The 7944-nt window shown below is 35.9% G+C and overlaps 2 pseudogenes; one reads left to right on the forward strand and one right to left on the reverse strand.

Moving 5' to 3' along the window:
* Positions 1 to 3106: 3106 nt before the first annotated feature.
* On the reverse strand, positions 3107 to 3223 carry LOC145292647 (5S ribosomal RNA; annotated as a pseudogene).
* A 4324-nt stretch (positions 3224 to 7547) lies between these two features.
* Positions 7548 to 7696, forward strand: LOC145292511 (U2 spliceosomal RNA; annotated as a pseudogene).
* Positions 7697 to 7944: the final 248 nt, after the last annotated feature.

The following is a 7944-nucleotide window of genomic DNA, read 5'->3' on the forward strand; positions in this document are numbered from 1 at the left end:
CACTATGGACGAGTGTAAGAACAATGATGACTACACCGACTATCGATTCCAATCAAATAATGAACAATGGGGAGTATCTGTTCTGGTGACGTTCTTTTCTTTTTTGTTTGCCCTCAGTCTTGCTAGACTGAGGCTATTTTTTAATTTTTTTCCCCAAATTTAGAGTGCTATTTTACTTCACCTTACAAAAGCAACATAAAGTATAAATTCTACCCGCATGGGAAGCCAAGTAAATAAGGACAATGTTATATAAATGGACCACTTTCCAGTACTTTACCAGAAAGGAGTTGTTTCACGTGGAAATCGCTCCAGACATGACATGAAACCACTTGATATAAACAGCCAAAAAATGTTACTTCAAATTAAAATCTAACTAACGATTTATTATTCTTTCTTCAAAGTCTATATGTACACATATAAAAGAACCCCTCCCCCACTTAAAAGGGAGAGAACCAACTATCCAAACTCCAAAATCATCAACTGAAACAACGCGATCTAAATACTCATCTGACACACATTCACCTAAATTCTGATTAGAAAACTCTACTCTACCTAATTTTTAACCTTATGTGGAAATTTACAATAATAATCCTATTTTTTATCTTTAATTTTGCTACAATTAAACATTGAGGTGAACATTTTTATTCATCGAATATAATTATATACTGACACTCATTTTGCCGTAATGTTTTTGGCGATTAAAACAATAGTAGACAAGAATGTATACGTTTATGTGCTATGATATCTCTATCAAGTTATCTAGTGTAGTTTCATTACTCGAAGTGTTTGACTGCAGTTACTATTGTCGCAGTATCTAATTCGTGAATTTGTATTTGATGCCTTTCCGTACGGACTAATGTCACAATTCTATCTTTCCATCACCAACGCTCTAATCCCCGTTTGGCATCAATCGAAATGAATGGCTTTTCTCTTGGGAAGACCCTTGCTTTGACAAACGTCTCGGTCTCATCTTTATTTCTGATCTGAGGTGGAACACGTACATCAAATCCGTTGCTGAAAAAAAATGGTAGGATCGCTTTACCGCTCTGATAGATATCTCACTACTGATGAAATTCTCTACCTGTATAAGAGTCAAGTACGTCCAATGATGAAGTACTGTTGCCACATTTGGACAGAAGCTGCTAGACGCAGTTTATCCTGCCTCGACAGAGTTCAAAATAGATCGTAACATAGTGGGGAATGCCATTTTCTCTTCTCGGCAATCTCTTTCCAAGTAAAGAGACGTTGCGAGCCTATCTCTGCTTTATCGTTATTTCCATAGCAAGTGCTCGTCTGAGCTCCAATCTATAGTCCCCCTGGCCTGAATTTCACGAAAAACACTCATCTAACTAAAACCACTATCAATCATTCTCCCCACTCTTTATCTGTGCCTAAGCCTAAACGTAGATTCCATGAACCAAGCTTCTTTCTTAGAACTTCACGAATGTGGAACTCTGTTCCCTTTTCCTGCTTTCCATCTGACTACAATATGGTTGTCTTTACGTTCAACGTGAACAAATTCTTTATGAGCCATCCCCTTATGTAATCCAATTCATCAGATTTCCACTACTAACGATTACTACGAATTGTTTCCCTTGACTACTGTACACTAATTAACCCTTAACCTCGAGTGGCTTCTGAGCCTTGATAAGTGGTGACTCTTTCGTAAAAAAAATATTAAGATATTTTTAGATTCATAACTCTGCCCATAACATGATTAAGCAAGGCAATTTCAATTAAATGCAAAACAAAGCAATTAAAGATGTTACAAATAAAAATGGGGCAAAAATTTCAGTATCAGTGACATTTCAGAAATGTAATAACAGCTAATAATTCACTAATAAAATGCCTTTCTTCGAAACAAATATGCAAATGCTAGAAAATTTCATTGGCAAGCTTAGAAAAGACTCAATGCAGCGATGAAGAAGCGTTTATTTTATAACTGTGGTACCAAGGCCAAAAGGGTTAGTGTGAGTTTTACTTTGGTCCATACGCAGTAATATAAATGGATTGAGACTTTAACGAGATTAATAAAACAGGACGACATTAATGGCATTTGTTTAAATTGGACCTGAAAATAGTCATGTTACACTTTGTATAGAAACGTGAATCTTAGTACAAGAACCAACAAAAACTGCACAGAAAATAATATTGCGTATTACTTTGCCAAGCAATAATAAAACACATTAACGAAATTGCGGCGGCCATATTGGGTTATATGTAAATGTAGGTGTTTCATGTGGCGGCTTAACTTGAAGGAATTGTATATTTTTGAGAAATTTGCTACGTCACAAAGTAACACTGAAAAAACAAGAAGAAGCGTTTATTTTATGAACGCTTCTTCTTCGCCGCATTGAGTCTTTTCTAAGCTTGCCAATCAGCAGATTATCTGATGAAAGCTAAGTTAGATTTTTTGGAGTTACCACATTGTTAGTTTATACTAAAAAAAAAAATGTCGAATTTAACTAATATTGGTTTACTAATTGTTTCCCAGTGTTACTTTGTGACGTAGCGAATTGCTAAAAAATATACAATTCCTTCAAGTTAAGCCGCCACATGAATACACCTACATTTACATATAACCCATATATCGTTCTCGATATTCTGTCCGACAGAAATTAACCATTTCAGTGGCCTTTTATCTGTCAGGCTGAGGTATAGATCCTGGGTAGTAGATTGAAAATGATCCTCCTAGGTCCCTTATTAAGGGGAGAGTTAATAAATTGCTGTCTGAAGCATTCAGACTGTGGAGTGCCAATGGGGTTGTCGCAGAAGTTGTTAATAGGCCAGAGTGCTGTTTCTTTAGGGATGCTAGCTTGATTCTTCCTACCTTCCGGCTTTGCATCGCATCTTCATACGGTGAGAAGGAAGTAAATACTAGCAGTTTAAAAGTCTTTGCTTACTATTGTGTATTGTGTTAATACATTAAGGCTTCCTTCAGTCTTGACAGACTATGGATACCCACTGTAAGGGTGCCTGCGCGTGAAATTTGTGTGGCAAGAGTTGCGCAATATCCAACCACGCCTCTCCTGAGTCAACATTGTTGCATACCAGTGGCAAGTTGAGGTACAAGACGACTGGAAACAATGCCGAGATAAGCGGAGAGCACATACAGCTCCTAGAATTCCCAAATGGTCACCCATCTGGTATTAGCCAGGCTCAACGTTGCTTAACTTCGGTGATCTGACGAGAACCGGTGTGTCAACGTGATTATGCCGTGTGTTAACATACTCTTATAAATATACCACTTTTTGTTCTGATAGAAATTATCTAAAATTATCTTAAATTAGATAGAAAAATAATTGGTTACTTCTATAATGTTAATAAAGATAATTTAAATCTACACTTAGTAGTTAAATAATAATTTCTTAACAAATATGTTACAGCTTGGGAAATTTCGAAATCACGAATAACAACTAATTGTTACCTAATGACACTCATAAAACACCACGCTTACACACACACACACACACACACACACACACGCACACACACACACACATACATATATATATATTGAGTAAAAAAATTAATTGTAAATTATGAATCAATTCGGAGACAAGGTACAGCATCATGGCCAAAGATATACTGACTGAACTTAAAACAAAATTTCTAATGGAGCTCAAGAAGGAATATCCGCCTATAAAAATACTGGTTTTATGTTGGTGCCTGTAACTTCCCCAACCCTCCGCTTATATTTTGCTGATGAGGAAATTATATTCCAAGACAAATCCTGTGCCATTTATTGTCAATAATTATTGTCAATTTTAATAAAATCAATATCGTTTCTAAAACGATCGTACACTCAAGTTGATTTTGTTTGTATTTCCTTTTGAAACTGATTCATAATTTACAATTATTTATTTTTTACACAATATTAATATAGCTCTAGGATACATATACCTACTGAGCTTACTGTATATCTACAGTACTATGAAAAGTGTTCTTTTAAAAGTATTACTACATTTATTAATCCATTAAAATAAACTCTGCTCTTTAGACTCCAGGTCTAACACTCTCTATAAAATACAATATATATATATATATATATATATATATATATATATATATATATATATATATATATATATATATATATATATATATATATATCGCAATAATGAAGGGAAGACATATAATTCATGATTAAAAGCGTTTTAAAATAAAGAATAAGGGGTAGAAATAGAAGAGAAAAAGGGGGTTGGGGTCGGCTGACCGGTTTCGCCCTGTCTTTCTCAAAACTGTATCGGGGGATTGTTTTAATATATAAAAAAAGGGGTAATCTAAAACATGTAAAATTTAAAATAAAATTACGTTGCGTTCCGTTATATTTAAAGATCTTGGAGATTGTTCACGTTCGGCTGAGAAAACAGAGGGAATGCCTCTTGGGTTTGAGCGTTATTAGTCTCTAGGATCTTCGGATAATATAACGTTGCTTTATTTTAATCGCCTCCCTCCGTTTAAAAATGTTTTCCCCTCACACATAACGAAACGCAACGTAATTTTATTTTAAATTGTACATATTTTCGATGTCAGCTGACTCCCCCTTTTTTCTCTTCTCTTCTTTACTCCTTTAATCATGAATTATAGCAGTCCTCCCTTCATGATTGCCATATTTAAATTCTGTATTCCCCAAAGAATCACGATTTATTTATCTATATGCATGTAGTTATTTTTTTTATATAAATTCAATATATTGTTCATCGCAAAGATATTCTTAGCTGTCCTCCATATTTAGAAAAGCATACCCAGGTCGAATAACATCACTTTGGAATCTAGACTGGAAAATATAAGCACTAATATCCGGCAACGTTAATTGTTATCAGGTTTCACGTGGAAATCAATATGGTTGATATTTTTGAAGTTCCTCTCGTCGTCTGGGGGTGGGATTGTACGGATATGCTGGTTGTTTTGAACAATGAGTTTAAAGTTTTTGAAATGAATACATGTGGGTCAAACACTTGCACGGTGATTAGTGGTTATATTACTGATACACTTTTGAGGCGTCGTTGTTTTTGGGCAGGGCGATATAACTAATTATTAATAAATACCCCTAAATATAAACAAATAATAATAATAATAATAATAATAATAATAATAATAATAATAATAATAATAATAATAATAATAATAATAATAATAATAAACCAACAAAAATTGCGAATACCAAGCAATAACTTTGATGCTGCAAGAGGCATAAAAAAAAGAAACACAAGATCACAAGAAACCAGAAAAACCGAAACCGGTAACTACTATACCACCACCCGTTTAAAAATAGTGGCGTCTATATCGGATGGCGCCACACGAAAGAGTTTTGAGGACTGAGGAGGGAAAGTACTAGCCAGATCACCATTGAAAGAGTGTTAAAAGGATTGGGACATTTGGGAAGCATTTTGCCACCCAAAATCCAAAGAATACTAATGACCGAGGCTAGCGAGACATCAATGCCAGGCGTCTGTTGAGATAACGTGATTTAGGGGCATCACGAACACTGCCGGTGTTTTGATGCTTTTTGCACAATCATTCGTATAGTTTTCTAATTACATTTCAATCTGCTACAGATTTCTCGATTAGATAAGCCAGAAAAGTGGATACCAATGAGCTCCTAACGGTTAATAAGAGAAAGTCGAGGCATATGGACTAAATGTTACGTTGTATAACCTGGAATAACAACAATTACGATTAGAGAAGTTTTGTCGCCTAAAATGGGAATATTTTAAGCTGGTTTTAAGCTCATTTGTTGCTGCGGAGTTTCTTTTGCTTTCTCGATTTGAAGTTAATTTTTAAAATTGACCTGAACACTATGATACTTTAATTAAAAATGAAATATGAACAGGTAAAATCACAAAGGAATAAAAAGAGAATCAAATAAGATATAGGTTGTTTAAACAGTTACATTAAATTTAGCTTAAATTTGCCGTTTTTGTAAAAATGATAAGTGCGGACATTTTTTTTGGCGCTGTACGAACCGTCATTTTTACATTTTTACATGTATAAACAGGGGTTATGTATCTTTAAGTAGATCACATATGGTTATTATGGACAGCATTTTAATTTAAGGGTCCAAGGATGGAGTACTGCTGCCACATCTGGGCAGGAGCTGCTAAAAACAGTCTATCCTGCCTTGACAGTACAAATTAGACTTCGTGGCTTGGTGGGGGATGACCTTTTCTCTTCCCTACAATCTCTCTCCCACAGAAGAGACGTTGCGAGCCTGTCTCTGTTTTATCGTTATTTCCATGGCAAGTGCTCGTCTGAGCTCCATTTTCTGGTCTCCTCCGCCAATCTTTCACGAAAAAAACCCGACTAGCTGAAACCACTGTCAATAATTTTCCCACTCTTTATCCGTGCCTAAATCAAAACGTAGATTCCATGAACAAAGTTTCTTTCTTAGAACTGCACGGCTGTGAAACTTTCTGCTGCTTGCCTGTTTCCCCTCCGAATTCTACTTGGATGTCTTCAAGTCCAACACAAACAAATTCCTGATGAACCGCCCCATTAAGTAATGACACCTATCAACTCCCCAATACTAACTATTACTACGATACTATCCCACTGATTAGTGTACACACAATAACCCTTATCCCGGAGTGGCTCCTGGGCCTTGATAAGTGGGGACCCTCATGTAAAAAAAAAATGGTTATTTACGCCATTTTTTGTTCACTTATACTTTAGTTTCCCTTTTTTTAAAAATTTTTCCATCATGGTTGCTCTTTTTTTTTAACGATTATTTTAAGAAATTTTAACATTTAAACAGGGCTATTTATACCAATTTTTTTGCTTTATTTTCCATTCATCTGTTTTTTTTTTGTTTTGTTTTTCCGATTTTAAAAACTTTTTTTAACATTTAAGCGGGGTTATTTCGTTCGCTTATTTTTTTATTTTCCTTTTTAGTATTGTTTTGATTTACCCCCACCCCTCACACACACATACACCTCACCACACCCGGGCAACCCTGGGTACCCCCCTCCCGCTAGTTCTTCATATGAGCAAGAGTATAGCAGTGTCGACGGAATTTTATTTGAGCTTTGAATTCTATGGTATTTTGGATATTTGTTCAGTGTTTATTAGTAGTAATAAAATATCCTCCTAACTAGTTGCCCTTGTACAAAGAAACTGAACACGCTCTACAGTTGTTGCTGCTGTACAGCGTTCACCCTCGGCAGGTTGAACCGGCTTTCTCCAAAATAAATGTAAAGAGATTATTAAATTCAGAGGCAGTGCCCAGTCACCTCCCATAAGAGATTTCAGTCCCCCCACCCCGCGGGGACACCATTGTGGCCTTCGGGCCAAGCAAAGACAATCACAGTGTAGTATCTGTTCCGGCAGACGCTGCAAGCAAATACCATTGCCCTTGTGGCAATCTTCTGGTCCATGTAGGGGCAACCCTACTTGGGCCAGCTGGAAAATCACTATCCAGCTCCCATTTCCCACCTCTCGGGAGCTGGTCCCCTTTTCCCTTCCCCTCCCCTTCTCTCTCCACATTCAAAAACAGCCTTGTGCCTAATTTGCTCAGTGGGGAAGCAAATAAATACAACCCATAAGAGATTTCTTGGCCTTTGGGCCAAGATCAAAGTGTAGTATCTGTTTTTCAGATGCTACACTTCAATTTCTTGTTCTCTCTCAGTGGAGGAGAAATCCTTCACAACTGAGACAATTTTTTTTGTTTCTTTTCTCCACATTAAAAGAACGACTCTGGTGTCTAACTCTGTCCTCGTGGGGAGGCATTGTAAATAGGAGCTCTCAAGTATGAGAAAGATGTAGGAAAAATGTTGGTGCATATACTTTCTATTTTTTCATAGACAAAAACTCGATGATTGCTAGTATATAACAACAGTGCATATCTAAATAGATAATATTAGACTGGATTCTAGCGACACAAAATTTTATTTATTTACTGTTTATTTTTTTCCAAATCAAACATTGGTATATTTTTATAGATCG

The sequence above is a fragment of the Euprymna scolopes genome, chromosome 13, assembly GCF_053919585.1.
Source record: "Euprymna scolopes isolate OS-2025 chromosome 13, ASM5391958v1, whole genome shotgun sequence".
In the NCBI taxonomy this organism is placed as follows: Eukaryota; Metazoa; Mollusca; class Cephalopoda; order Sepiida; family Sepiolidae; genus Euprymna; species Euprymna scolopes.